The sequence below is a fragment of the Centrocercus urophasianus genome, unplaced genomic scaffold (assembly GCF_019232065.1).
Source record: "Centrocercus urophasianus isolate 14NV4802_14NV808 unplaced genomic scaffold, USGS_Curo_1.0 seq_11, whole genome shotgun sequence".
Lineage (NCBI taxonomy): Eukaryota > Metazoa > Chordata > Aves > Galliformes > Phasianidae > Centrocercus > Centrocercus urophasianus.
Window position 1 is genome coordinate 83,293,789 of NW_024884253.1, and position 15,383 is coordinate 83,309,171.

A 15,383-nucleotide genomic window follows, 5' to 3' on the forward strand; every position below is an offset into this window, starting at 1 on the left:
CCGCTCCAGACCGCGGGCGGCAGCGCCGCTCCCCCGCCATGTCGGCCGCGGCCGCCCGCCGGCCGCCTCCCCGGGCGGCTCGCCCCGCCCCCACCGCACCATTGGTGGCTGCCGCCCGCCAGACCCCACCCCTCCTGCTTTGGCTCCGCCCATCGGGCCGAGCCGCGAGTGTGGGGCTGGGGGCGCGGCAGGCGGGAGGAGCCGATAATGGCGGCGGTGGGCGGCCTGCTGCCACAGGGGGGCGGGGGACGTGTTCCATTCGTGCTTCCTTCCTTTCAGGTAGGAAGGAAGAATAGGATAAAGAAGGGCGGAAAGACAAAAGCAGTTGAAATAACACCGCTGTGTGGCAAAAAGAAGCTGACCATGCTGGGCTTTCCATGCACTGGTAGCACTGACCTAGAGGAGACGGGTGCTATGTGGCTCCCTACAGCTGGAACACGAACTGCAGCCATTTGTCCAGTAACCACAGTTGTGTGGCGTTTCCTTGATTCACTGAACCATAGAATATCTGGAATTGGAAGGAACCCTCCAATCAATGAGCCTCCTTGGCTCCATGCGGCACCACTCAAAATTCAAAGCCAATGTCTGATGGCGTTGTCCAAACGCTTCTGGAATTCTGGCAGCTTGCAGCTCTGACCACTGCTCTGGGCGGCCTGTTCCATGCCCAGCACTCTCTGGTGCAGAACCTTTCCCCAACTATCAACTGACCGTCCCCTGACACAGCCCCATGCCGTTCCCTCAGGCCTTGTCCCTGCCACCAGAGAGCAGAGCTCAGCCCTGATTCTCCTTTCCACTTGTGAGGAGCTGCAGGCCGCCGGGAGGTCTCCCTCAGCTCGGTCTCCCTCAGCTCCTCTGCTCTGTGCTGAACCAACCAAGGCACCTCAGCTGCTCCTTGTGTGTTTCCCCTTCCAGACCCTTCACCCATTTTGTGACAGGGTGCTTAAAGCGCAACAATCCAGCAGAAGCCCACCATGATGGTCAGGGTGCTGGGCATGAGAACGCACAGCAACACCATTTGTGAATGACTGACCTGCCCTGGGCTGTGTGCCCCATCAGTTGCAGGGGACCCGTACCAGTCTGCACTAAAGCAAGGTGCTATTCTTCCTCAGTTAACTGTGAAATAGGATGACCGTGCTGTGCTTGCCTGTCCTCATGAGCACTCAAAAGGGCTGAGGGAAGCCAAAGCAGGACAATAAGCTTCTGAGTGATGTAGAGTATGGTCTCACTGCAATGTAGGCAACTGCAATTATCACTGACAGCAGAATCCATGGTAAAATCCACATCACTACTTGTACTGGCTACGTACTGACTTTACGTACTATCAAATCCAGTCGATATTTTTGTGCAGTGCAAGAAAGGTTAAGGCAGCACTGAAGTGCTCTGCTTTGAAAACACGTCTAGCTGGAACTGAGGCTCCTTGGGCTGTGTGTACTCCAGGAACTTTGAGGCCTCCTGTGTTCCATTTATCTTTGATGTCTTCCCATTCCTAAGTCTGCCGGTCTTGTCAAGAGAGACAACATTTTGTTCTTACAGTTGCTGCAGCTTCCTTCAAGGAATACATGCACATGTGGATTTCTCTGATAGAAAACAATTTTGTCCTTAAACAGTGAAGAACATGGTTCTTTGGAGTATTTCTCATTCTGAAATAAATGATTACCATAAAGCATAAAGTTGCATTTCTGAATTCTGTAAATGAAAGCAATCAGCAATAAAGTAATGAAAGCATTACAATCACCATTTTGGTCTAATTATGTATTTCAGTTGAGTTTTGCAGCACCACGTCATTTTACTATGCAGTGTATATCCTGATACATCACCAACTTTACGTGAGAAATCCCTACTTAATATCTCCTCTACAGAAGTCTGATAAAGTTGTTTGCAAAGATTTGAAACTGTCTTCTCAGTTGAATTTCATATTTCAGGTAATTTCTGTAGAACAGTATTGGTTTCTTCTTTATTAAATATTGATAGTATTATAAAAATCAGAAATTCTTAATTTTTTTTTTACTTTTCATTTAATTATTTTTATTCAACCATTATTTAGCTTTGTGCTTCATTTTAATATTACTAATCTAGTTAGTAAGTTGTGGGTACTAGATGTTAAAAGATGCAAGAGGGTATGAAAGGATCAGTCAAGCACACGTGATGTGCGAATGCTTGTTATTAGTTGGCTTAAGGAAAATGCAGAATGTTGGTGGTTTTCCAAATGTAGTCATCTCTTAGCAGATAAAAGTCCTCAATCTACTTGTCAAAATGTGTGAAGGTCTTCCCACGTATTGCACAGGTTTCTGTTCTTTGCCCACTGAACTTGCCAGAAAAAATGCAGATCTGTTTGATTGAACATTGGGAACTCAAACTCTTTCTTTCTTACTTCTCTGTTCTTGAAATCTGGTCTTTCTCATTTTTCCTGTCAGACTGTACAGCTGCATTTCTCATACATCAGTCTGAACAATGGAAAGAGCTAAATAATACATGGCTTCTGTGAAATCATGAAATGGAGCTCACTGTCTCTCCAAATACTTCTCAAGTTCCAGAATTGTAAGATTAATTAACTAATTTCCTTCTACATACATCAGTGTCTTCAAATACGAAGCAGCTGTGAATTTTCATTAACCAGTTGGCTCCTTCTGGGACGTGAGGTTTGTGGTTGCCTCTACTGAACTGCTGCGTCTTTGAGACTGGAAATTATTTGCTTGGAGATAATACTGTTTCAGAGAGGAGGAAAAAGTGGTGATTCAGACCTGTCTGGTTCTCCCACTCAGCCTTACTGAGTCATGTACCACACTAGAAACGATGTGTGAACTGTGTTGCTCAAGTCCTTTTTTACATCTAATATAATGCAGCTTGCAATTTCTCAGACAAACAGAAATCTGATCAGCCATACATTTTGTTTTAATGTCTCTTTGAATACATTTTCACTGAGAAAAACTTATTTACTGTGAGGATGACAGAGCACTGGAGCAAGCTGCCCATGGAGTTTGTGGAATCTCCTCTGGACAGTCTTTCCTGTGCAATCTTCTCCAGGGACTCCACTTTAGCAGGATTTGAACTAGACGATCTCCAGAGCTCCCTTCCAACCCCTATGATTCAGTGATGCTGTGATCATGTGAAATTCATTCCTGATAAGTGCAACCCACAGTGGCTCTTGTTGTGGGACAGAAGGATGGGAACTGCTTTAACATTTGTGGCATTGGTCCAAAGTGCAAAGGAGAGCACTAGAAAAAAAGTGGAGTGTGTGCCATTTGTCGTTCTTTTCAGTGGGAGTTTTATCCAAACCCAGACTCTCTTAGCCTGCTCTGTATATTTTCAGTTTATTCTTTTCCTGTTTCCAAAACCATTCTTTACAAGACATCTATGCCAAGCGTGGATGGGTTTTAAGGAAAATAGCAAGGCTTTAAGAAACTACATTGCTAACAAAATACTTCAGAAGTTGTTAGCACTCTGTTCAAGACACACAGAAGGATTTAAGTATGTACAGTTTCCACTCTATTTATGTAAACATCTAGTGAAGGAAGACAAACAAGTATGAGCATTCCCACTTTGAGTAGTAACTGATGCTCAAGTACAGTGTTTTTTGTTGGGTCTTGAGAACTTGTTATTTTGTGGGTATTGAGAGCAACTGAGCACCCAAAATGGTGTACTGAACTTGTAGACCCTTGCAGTTTTGGCCTAGCAGACTTTCATGAGCTCCTGTCAGGCACAGGTCAGTAACAGTCCATTTTCCTGGAGAGCTCTGGCTGCTGCAAGTGTTCCTGCCAGGCATCCCGAGACCCTGGATGAATGCAAGAGACTGGACAGCAGTGGCTAAATCTTACTAAGCTGCCTAGCAAATCCATGGCTGCTGTCAGGCATAAGTAGACACGTGGAGAAGGGGATTCTCATATAAGTACCATGCAGAAAAAGATTATAATAGAGTGAGTAAGTGTAATGAAAAGCACCAGCACTTCTGCATGAGGTTTACTGACCCACAAGAAAGTACACGAAGTTCATCAGTTTAATGAAGAGGTACTCATGTTACCTGGGGTGGCCAATAGAGTGCCTGCCCTGGGATTACCCCCACCAGGTCCCAGTGGCAGCCAGCAAGAGGCCTGCTAACCCCCCCTAGTACCATGACCATATATAACAGCGGGAGACAGTAAAGCATCGCATATCAGTATAAGCAAGGTCATTCACAGAAAGCAGGGATGATTGATTACATCTACACAGTAGTTTCTCAAAACAAGTTTCTTCTAGCTGCATGCAGAAGCTAGTGGCAGTTTACTTGTGTTCCAAGTTAACTCAAGCCCTTTCTCATGGGCTACTCGCTTGTTCAGGCCATGATCTGTATTTTTCCACTCAATGAGTCATATTGAAATTCTTAATTCTGAAAAATAGTTTTGAGCCTAAGCAGTAGTTAGTGCCACATCACACTTGTTAAGCACTGTGCAAATAGCTGTAATGTGCTGCGGAAGTGATTATTACTAAAGCAATAGAATTCCACACCATTCACAGGGCAGCTGAGACGTTTCTACGCGATGAAGGCAGCAGAGCACCATCGATCTGTTAGTCACAGGGGACTGCATGACAGCAAGCATCTGCAATGTCAAGGTTTTTGAGTCTTTCCATGCAACACGTGTTGTGAAGGAGTTCAGTCGGGTAAAAAATGCACTTTGACAGGAGATGGATGCAAGGATGTTCTGCTCTGCAGTCAGGCAGCTGTCCCCTTATCTGTGTCCTGTCTCTGGAAGTGGGTAGGACTACAATGGGGCTTGCAAGAAGCCTTGAAGGAGTCAGCTGTGGGATGAGTTTTAAAGGAAAATAGATGTGCTTGAATAACACATGTTAAGTACTGCAGATTTGGAGAGCCCTCCAGTATACTGCAAATCAGCTCCATTTCACAATGGAAAACCTGCTCCTGTTGGACAAAGGCTCAGTGATTCAGTCAGGGTAGGCAAGAAATTTTTTGTGCTTGTTACAACAAGCACACAGGCACTGTGAGAGCTGGGAAGATGCTGAATCTCTGCAGTATCATTTCCTGGGAGGAGCTGAACCCATCTAACTGTCCCCAAAGCCCCCTCAAACCTGAAGTACGATCCTGTCATCCTACACAGTCTTCCTCACTTATTTCAATTTTAACTTCGAACTTATGGCTCATAAATTGGTTTGTGACAATTTTTATCCCGAACAGAAAAAAAAACAACAAAAGCTACTCAAAAAGTCCTTCCTTTTTATGCACTGAGAAAACAAATGTTAAGAATAATAATTGGTTTGGTCTAATCCAGCACCACGGTATGAACAGATATGCCTCCAGATATTTGCAAATACTCTGCACAGCTATTTCTCCCTTAAAATCATGCTCCTTAGGATCTTAATATTTAAATAGGAGGCTTTAGATTCACCACTTGTACTGATTAGATCATGTTAAAGTTCATCCTGCGTTACCTGGCCTGTGACTTTTCTTCGTTAAATCGATAATGCTCAGTCATGTGCTCTTTAGTTGTTCAAAGGGTAAAATTAATCCCATGCAGTTTCTAGGCTTCTGGTTCTTTGCAAATTCTCCTTTAGCTAAAATAGAAAAACCATTACTGGGAGTTCTTTGGTCCACCTTTGGAAGGTTCTTGTCTCTCTGGATGGAGCACCCCTATCCAGGGGGTACGGAGGTTACACTGTGCAGTGTGTGAGGGCATCATGCATTCACACACACTGATCATAGCTCACAGGGGTGTTTTGAAGTAGATGTTATGTGCTTTCTTTACCTGTGCACCAGAGAAGACTTCTCCTTTCCCCATAAAGGCAGTACCCATTTGCCACAGCTATTGTTATGTGCTGTACAGAAGTGGTAGCCTGCCTCGGTGCTTCATTCCTGTGTAATCACACATGGAACGCACAGAAAGAAACAGCAAACTTTAATTCTTTCCCTCCTAGTCAACAAGGTATTTCTTAGGTTTTTCAGAGCTGAAGATTTCCTTCTTGAAATTAATCGTTTCCCCTTCCTCCTTCACCTTGCCCAGCATGTGCCATCATTCAGCATCAGCTGAGTTGAGTGTGAGTGTTGTTCCTTCCTCTCTCAAGGAGGTCTGGGAGTCTCTGGTACCCAGTTGCCACCCATAGGACGACCAGGGCAGAGCTGCCCTCTCAGACAGTCTGCAAAGCGAGACAGGCAATAAGGCACCAGATTTAATGAGGTTATGTTTCTTCAGTTCTTTGAAATCAGATCAGCTCAATGCTGACACCCTGTTGAAAATAAACAATTTCCACACCAGAAATTCCTGTTAATATTTAAACAAGGCTTAATCTTCCTCCTGGAATGAAAACGCACATTTTCAAAGGAACTTTATTTCAGAGGCGAATGTTTCTTCAGAAGTATTTTAACAGCTCAGAGAACTACATACCATCAGAAATCAGATATTAATCATCAGGAGTAACACAGCTGCTATTTTAGGAACCAGTGCAGCATCTGTGCTTGATCAAATACATCTTCATGAAGAACTTGATGACAGTTTATTGCAGGGAGGGCTGCAACAGAGAGCTTGCTGGTGCCACACATCTCTCCTCTAGCACACATGGTAATGTAAACTGCAGCTGCATGTGTGCCTATCAGAAACACACTTTTTAATACAGGGCAAATGACCAGAAGTGGATGGCTGAGGACTGCTTAGTAATAGCAGAATATTTCTTTGAATATGGATAAGTCTGTGATACAGGGCTAAGCACTTTTAATATTAGAAAAGCATCTCAACAACGAAAGTAGGGCAGATTTATTAAGGACATCACGGAATCAGAAGTCTAATACGCTACACATCAGCCTGTGTCCCACATACTTAATGTGGGACACTGTAAGACGTATCAGTGTGCTCTTGTTGTTCCAGTAAGAAGCAGGACAAAGGAGGATATTAAGACAGCACTGCACTCACTGTAGCGTTCAGCTACATATCTCTACCAGACACATAACTTTTATCATTTACCACGAAAAGCTAGACTGGTTTCAATCACATTTGTAAGGCGTTCTACAAATCCAGGTCAGTGCATTTACTTTTAGAGTTTGGACTTAACTGGATTTGATTCTGCAGTATACAGTAAATATTGTGAGTGGAAGACTCCAAGGCAAGTCAAAAAAAAGCACATGGCACTTGTCCTGAAATCATGGACATCTCGAAAGGCGAGCTGCTTGCGTTTTGTTTTATTCATTTCAGACCTGAAAAAAAATGGAGAACACAATGAAGGGAAGGAAGAGCATTGTGATTAGAGTGCTGGAATGTGACATTTTTGTCTCTGCATTGTTTTTTATCATGTCAGATACCAAGGTATATTTCATCTGGCATAGAAAATGGCCCTTAATTAAATTATGACTCATTTTCACGACAGCTAGGGAGGAGAAAATATTAACTCTTTTCCTGCAGTAAATGCTCTCAGATTAGATTCACAGTAGCCTTGTGTGATGCAAATCCTGCTCTTCTCCGTGTTAAACTCCCCCAGTAAATCCAATATGGACACATCTGCCTTGAGTCAGTCCCCCCCCAGCACATTTGCAGTAGCATTAACCAGCAGCCAACATATTTCAGTGGCCCAGGTGTTGTCTCCCATTAACCTCTATCTCCTAGGCAGTGCTTCCCTCAGCACCACTAAGCCAGAGCCATTCCACTGCTGGAGATGTGGCTTCAGCAGGTAGCATGGCATCAATTGGGAACTCTGCCACAGGATTGCCAGGCTGCACGTGGGCTGGGGCAGTTTGTATGAAATATGCACAGGATGCATAATGCCAGAATGACACCAACCACACACATGGTTTCAAAGTTGCTTGCTGGCGCCTGAGAGCTACAGGGAACATGAATGGGATGAACAAAGGTGAAGAGGTGGGCGCTGGGGAGAGGAAAGCCAAGCAGCAGTCAGAGGTGCCTCTCTTCTCACAAGTACAGGAGAGAGAAACTGGAGGCAAAATGGACATTCGATGGAAGCCCTTAGCGAGAAAGGGCTGGGAACGGATGAAGGAGAACTGAAGCTGCAGCCTGCAGCGACAACGCTGGCAGGTTACCCTCCTCCTCTTTTGTGGCCACAGGGACACATCCCTGCCTTCTGCTGTGCAAAATGAGCTGGGTGGAGTGATTTATGTGCAAGGGATTTAAGCAGTCATTTAATTGACACTTAAAGGAGGAAGTGAGTGACCTTGGTTAAAGCGATCTGCTTTATTCCCACTTTGCATTTGTGCTTAATCATTTTCCCAGAGAGCGGTTGACTCCTCTAGTTGGCAACTGCTGAGATTTCTTCCACAGCACCCAAAGCATTTTGCTATATTTCATACTCTCTTGTATTCGCTAACTTACTCTGTGACACATTTAAATACTTAAACAACTACAGTTTTTACTCTAACACTTCATGTTTACTTCGTATTATATCAGAAATTGGCAAATGATATTTTGTATTTACTAGCTAATTCAATTCCTTCCCCAGGAGTTTTGCTGAATTGCTTTTGGATAGAAATTAGGTTATAATAACGTGCAAAAAGGCAGCATTGTTTTCTGTTGTTAAATAAAGTCATATTAAATGCTTTGGATGTGGAAGAAGAAGATATGAAAATACATTCTGTATTTAGAGTCAGATGACTTATTAAACAAAGGAAATTGTCATTTGTGAAATAATCTGTTAACCAGACAGGTAGGAAAAATATGTTTTCCGCTTCTTAAACCTCTTATTTAATTTCTTATTTCTAATGAACAAGTCATTGACCAAGGTAAAACAAAGACACTGAAATGAAGCAAAACGATTTCCTCACTTGCAGGGAAGGCTCCAAGTGAAAAGGCCTTGTTCATCACTTCAGTAAATGGCTGCTCCAGAAGTTTACTTACTGACTTGTCTCCCCATGTCAGTACTCTGCTCTTCTTTAAAGCCATGCTAGCAAATGTGTTGCTAAAACACTGAGCTTTTATTTTGAGCGAGGGCTGGAGCTCAGGTTTTCCCTCTTCCTCACAAGCAAATGCCTCGTCTTGTAAAAACCTTAGCAAAACCTAGCAAAACCTTCATTAAGACCCAGAGTTAAGAAGCTTCCAAGGCATCCTCGATATTGATGACCACCTCAAAGCTTACTCCTCTCAAATTATACTTGCTGCACAGCTGGTTTATGTTGATAGCTTGCAGGGAAGAGCTTTCTCTTTTCTTGTAACGCAAGGATTACAACCACCCCATCACCAGGATACATCGATGATGCATGCCATGGGACCTTCTTCTCCATGAAGTTCAGAGGTACTGGCCCTCCACTGGAGGGAATTCAGATTAATTCTGGACAGACAGCACAATATATGGGGAGATCCATATAAGGCCAATAAGAATTCCAGAGGTGCTAGTCAGGCCATGCTCAGTACCTGATGCTACAGAGAGATCTCAGTCAGACCTCAGCACTGAACAAAGCAAGGTACACAGCTGAGGATGTGGAGTATGAAAACCAAAATGCTGAATTTCTGGTCCAGTATCACATGATGATAACAAAGTCCTGATCATTTGCTTACATTCAGATCACCTTCAAGGCCAGGAGGGCTTCACCATGCCCAACATATGTACAAAGAAAAGTCTTTCCAGTAGAGAAAGAAACATATAGTCTGTACAGTCCTTACCTTTAAATTACCTGAGACTGCTGGGTGGCCTGAGAGAAAACATATTAGTTGGGCAGGAATGGCTGATCAATATGTGGAGGCAGTTTCAGCACTCTTTACAGGAGGCACAAGAGAGAGGAAAAGAAAAAGGAGAACCAAAATTTGCTGCCTTAGAGAAGATGAAGATGTTCAAAGGAAGTGTCAGGAAAGGCTGGAGAAGTCAGGACCTGGAATAAACCTCAGTTCTTAGAAAATGCTCCAAAGAGAGATGGCATAAAACAACCACCAAGCAATAGAGTTACCTGGATGACTGCTCTGGCATTTGCTCCCTTTTTGTTATGCAGGAAGCAAAACCCAGAACAGTTTTCTTCCTGGAACAAAGTGTTTGGGGCACCTCATCTCTCTCCAGGAATTCAATATTGCATTAGAGAATCACAAGCATTTACCACGACAGCCACTGAAATCTGGGGCTCCCATGTGGAGCAGAAGCCAATCAGAAACTCAGTCCCAGCCCAGTGTTTTATATGAACTGTAAGGGGTTTGAAGCTCCTATTTACCACATATTTTCATATATATGGTACATCAGCATGTCAGTACACCCTTTTCCCTCCCCAGCTGTTGCACCTCACTCTTCCCTCTGTGGCACAGCAGACTGGCACCAGCTGACAGCAGTCCACATCTTCCTAGCACACGTGATTTCTGATCAAAAGCCAGCAGCTCGGCTGGCAGGAAAAGACTGAAAAATATCATTGCAATTAATATGGAGAAACTCGAAGCCGTAACACTATCAGCAATTCTGCGGGATGAAACGTGGCAGTGCAAAAAGACTAAGCGACATTTTGCAAACCATCTGTTTTGTTTTGCTTTGTTTTGTTTTCCAAGGAACACTGGGCAATTTTTAATGGACTGGTTGGATGGGCAGATTGCTGTGATTGTAGATCAGGGTGTGGAAGAGCAGTAATTCTGTGAGATTGATAGAGCAAGTGGGTATCAGAACCGCAGAGCATCCAATGCTGCCGGGTAATAGCAGATAAAACTCTTTCATGGCAATCTGCCTGTGGCAGAGTTGCAGAGCCCATGCCAAATTTGAAAGCAGAAAGCAAGATCAATACGGAGCAGAGCACAAATTAACATAGCTGGGTTTCAAGCGCATCCTTCATTTGTCCTCTAAAATTTCCTTTGTCTCTGCTACAGTTCAATAGAGAGCACCGAAATCTCCCTCTAAGCTATGATTCAGGCTGCAAGGAGAAGGAGAATCTACACCATAGACATTAGTTTTGTCTCAGTGATGTGTGGGAAAATAAAATTTAATTATGTGGAGTTTCTTGCCTCAGATCAGAGATTTACTTGAGAATATCAAAGGCTTTTTTCATTCTCCTCAGAGATATCTTTCCTTAAAGCTCTTTATCCTTGTATGTACGACATGGTCACATTAGGGCAACATTAATGTCAGGGAAAACAGGGTCTTCTTCTAGGGGCCAGAAGCTGCAGTTGTTTGTCAAAATGACTCCTGGGGAGACTCACCACAGCTTTCTGGTGGGAAGAAGCTATTCCCTTGTACAAGCAGGGCATGGGCTTATGCACTGATATCAGTGTATATGCTGCAGTTCAGCTAGAAATCCAAAATTTGATCAAACTTGCTAAAAGCAAGCTTTCTGCTGTTCATTTTTCATTAGGTGCATGACTTGAACAAAGCCACTTTCCCTTTCTTTTCCCACATCTTCTCTTGTTCAGATTTATAGTGAGTTGTGGCGGTTTCACCGTGCTGCACCTGCCATAATGCTGAAGGAAGAAATTGCATTTGATTTTGTCATCTGAATTTCATGTATTGCCTGAGACAGGTTGCTGGCATTTGCACACTTTCCTGTAGGTTTATAAGAATGCCTGAGAAATTCAGCTGAAGGTGGCAGGAATTTCAAATCTTCTGCCAGGAAGGACAGCAGGGTGGATGCAGCCAGACTGCATGAATCATAACGTAATAAGGAGCACCTTATTACGTGCCTACCCCCAAGCCTGCATGGCTGAAAAGGCATAAGCAATGTGAGATAGAGCTTGGGTTACTTCCAGCTGAGCCTCACACCCTGAAAGCTACATCCGCTGCTGTGCCTTAAAGCATCTCTGTGACTTCTTCAATTGTGTGGGAGCAAACAGCAGTGTTCCACCTGTCCTGGCTGGGTACTACACAGATGGCTTTGTCATGGGCACAAACAACGGAGCACAGCTAGGAACCTTAGCCTAAAATTAACCTGTTTTGCCCCACACTTTGTCTCAAGCCAAAGCTGTGCTGACCATCATTTCCCATACAGAGGGAACTGCTGGGGCTTAGGGAAGTTTCCTGACCAAGAAGGAAAGAAACCCTGGAAGCTCAAGATGTCAGGCTGCTCTGGTTTGCATCCTCACAGGGTAGAAGCGCCTCAGACTCCCTTGTCTGTAGACAGAGGGTTCCATAAGTGCAGACTTACTGCACAGCACTTCGAGGTGTGTTGTTGAATATTAGTTTACCCAGGCACGGTGAGTAAGCTGAGCCTGAATCAGTCTTGTCCCCAGAGTACCTACAGGAAAGCTCAATGCCTCGCTTTTCTCCTCCTCCATAAATTTCAGAATGACCTCCAGAGAAATTAACACAAAAATACCTTCTCCTTATGTTTTCTGCTGAGAGTTTTTTTGGCAAGATCTGCAAATAGATTTACTCCAATCATAGTCCTCGAAACTCATCTCATTAACAGATCTCTCTGCAGAAAATCCCAGGATGGGAGGACAGGTGCTTGGAGGGGGCAGCTAACACAGGACAGCACAGATAAGTGAAGAACCTTCTCAGAAACCTTCATTCAGAGCAAAATCTTCACACCACTCCAGATAGTTCCACTGTTCCTTTATTTTTTTACTGTAATCATCTGGTGTTTATTTTTTTCCCTTCCTCCCAGAGATGCTGCACAAACTTATTTCCCCTTATGGTCAATGGAAACAAAGTGAAAAACCCTCTCCTGAATTTCTGATGCATGTTTGATAAAGAAAAAAAGGATGATGAATGCAGTGGAACTCAAAGCAGGCCCAGAGCTTTCACAGTGTTATCATCCCGGGTTTTAAACCAAGATGGCAATTAAAGATTGGAATGAGGTCAGCTGCAGTAACCCAGCTAAACGAGATGCAATTAATAGGAGGCTGACCTCCCTCACCCTTCTTCCTCCAAATCTCTTCTTTGTCTGTCTGCACTTACTGCTCCTGTGGAAAGAAAAAAAGGAAAGAAAAAATAAATAAATAAATAGCACTGATAAGACGTGACTTAACGTGGCCATTTAAATATCTAACTCTCCTTCTTCCTGCTGTATTGCTAACACACACATTGCACCCTGTTTAAGGCTGACAAGGAAGGATCTGAGTGTTTGTAACATCTTCTTTTAGCAGATCTTTTGCTCTGTCCTTACAGAGAATGCTATCTAAGGAATTCTGAGTGTCTGTAGGTGACAACAGTGGGTGTCACACTCATCTGTGAGGAGCACTTCTGCGATAAGCTTAGATCCCACAGGGAGTCTTGTGGGTTTCATTCTGTGACTCAAACATATCTAACACAGTCTGTGGCTGTTTTCTGTCTTCTTGTAACGCACCGCTCCCAGCACTCCCAAGCTAACAGCTAACCAAAAAATGAATAATTGCAGGCTGCTGCCTTCTCTGCCTCAGAAAAGCCTGTAGCCTTTTACCATCCACTATAGGGAATATTTGGTGGCTCCTAGGGCGGAGTGACTGATGCACTGCTAAACACTGGGGATGTGTAAGTAGCTGGAGAACGTGGAAGATCATATTCACAGATGATGGGTTATGATACATTTAGAGGATTTTAGGGTTGCCACTGTGCCCTCTGTCATGGCCCTTCGGTTCTTGCACCCATCACATATCACATATCACATATCACAATATTTCCCTTACCTCCCATTATAGGCTTTCTTTCTTAGGTAAGTGGACCAGTCTCACCTTGGAGTATTTCAGGTCTCTTTATAATCCCACAGACTAACGAGAACCTCCACGAAAGGAAATGTCCATCCAGAATTCAAAAGCATTTACTCTAATCCTGCTGCTTTCCATCCATTTTCTCTCCTGCTGTTGTGTGTTTCCTTCCCCTGCTGGCAGTTGTGCTGCATGCTGATGGAACACACCTGGCCCATCCCGGGGGGAAGCTCTGGATGGGTTTATTGGGGAGCAGAGCAGCAGGGGGAATTTCAGTGCATCCAATGACTCTCCTACCTATGGGATGCCTGCAGGTAGCAGCAGATGCTGCCATTTCCTATGGCCACAGCAGTGCTGCAAGCGTGTGACCTTCAGAGAAACATATCCAGCATCCTCTCCCTGGTTACATACTGTAAAGCTGTAATGTTTATCTATTTCTTAAGAGAGAAAAATCCCTATAAGTGCTCGAAAAAGGAGATTTGCAGCGCTAAACTCCTCAGGCTGGCTGAACCTGCAGATTTTGTTTCTTGATGCAAAAGTGCGTGCGGGAGAACCTGGGCTTCAGATACACTTGGGAAGTGATTTCCTTCCGAGGGCACAGGAGGAGAGGATGGGGGCCTTTATTCGTTCTTTGTGCAGCTCTGCACTCCTTAGCAGCAATGGCGGGATGCTGTAACACTCCTGGTGGGCCCCGTAGTCACGATGGAGAAGCGGCCGGGCTTTCGGATTGGCCTGAGCGAGGCCTTGGCAATCCAAATCTGACAGCTGAGGGGGGAACCCCGTTTTAGAGGGAGGGGAGCTCGGTTCAGGGCTGCTCATCCCGGCCTGCCCCTCGCCCAGCAGAACGTCGGATGGGCACTGCCGCCCTCTGCCGGCCCCCCAGCGCGCATAAACGAAAAACCGAACCCTAACCGAACTAAAAATGAATAATAATAACAAAGAAAAAAATGAAACCCACGGAACCGACCAAAGAAACAAAAAAACTCAGCACGAATTTGCAAGACCAGATCACAGAGGAGCGCAGGGAACACGCTGCTTGCTTTTGGATTTTGCTCAGCACGTCATAGCGCTGTTCGTACCTCAATGCCCCTGAAGCAGGGGGCTGATCCTGCCAGCAGGCTGCTTGGAGAGAAAGGGAGGGACCAGCACTGAGCTCTCCCGGACACTGGGAAAAGAATGGAAGAATCTCCACGTGCTGAGGCAATGGGGAAGTGGTGCTTTCAGCAAGCACTGTTCCCTTCTGTGTCACTGGGCTCGCAGAAGGAACCATCCTCCTCCTAATCTCACTCCCAAAATCTGGAATCCTTGCATCATCTTTGAAAATGAAATATGTTAAGTATTAATACTAAAACTCAACTCAACTTACAGTACTTACAGGAAGGGATTTTAATGTACTATGAAAGGAGTTGGGCTTGATCTCTTCCAACTCAGAATATTCTATGATTCTATAAAATGCTAACATTTAATGTAATGAATAGGAAAGAAGAAGGAGAATAACTCTACTGTATTTTTTCTTGCTATTTTTTAAAAGAGGATCAAATTAAAACAAGGACAGGCTGTGTTAGTTACTAGCAATAAGCAGGCATCAAACTTACTGCTCCTCGCTCCTGGGGCAGGGAATGTGAAACGCCATGTGCTGTTACCATCAGGGATGTAGAAAACAGTGTGCAGGAGAGGAGAGAGAAAACATTATCACCAATTCACATGCTGAGAAGAAAGGCACAGGAATACAAAAACCATCCAAAGTCACCTGTGAACTGAGCTGGGGATACAGCACAAAAGCCTGAGCACTTTGATCTGCTCCATTGTGGCACTTCAAGGAAGCAGGAGAGGAGACGTATCTGGATGTCTCTGTGCCACTATTGATGCAGAGCTTTG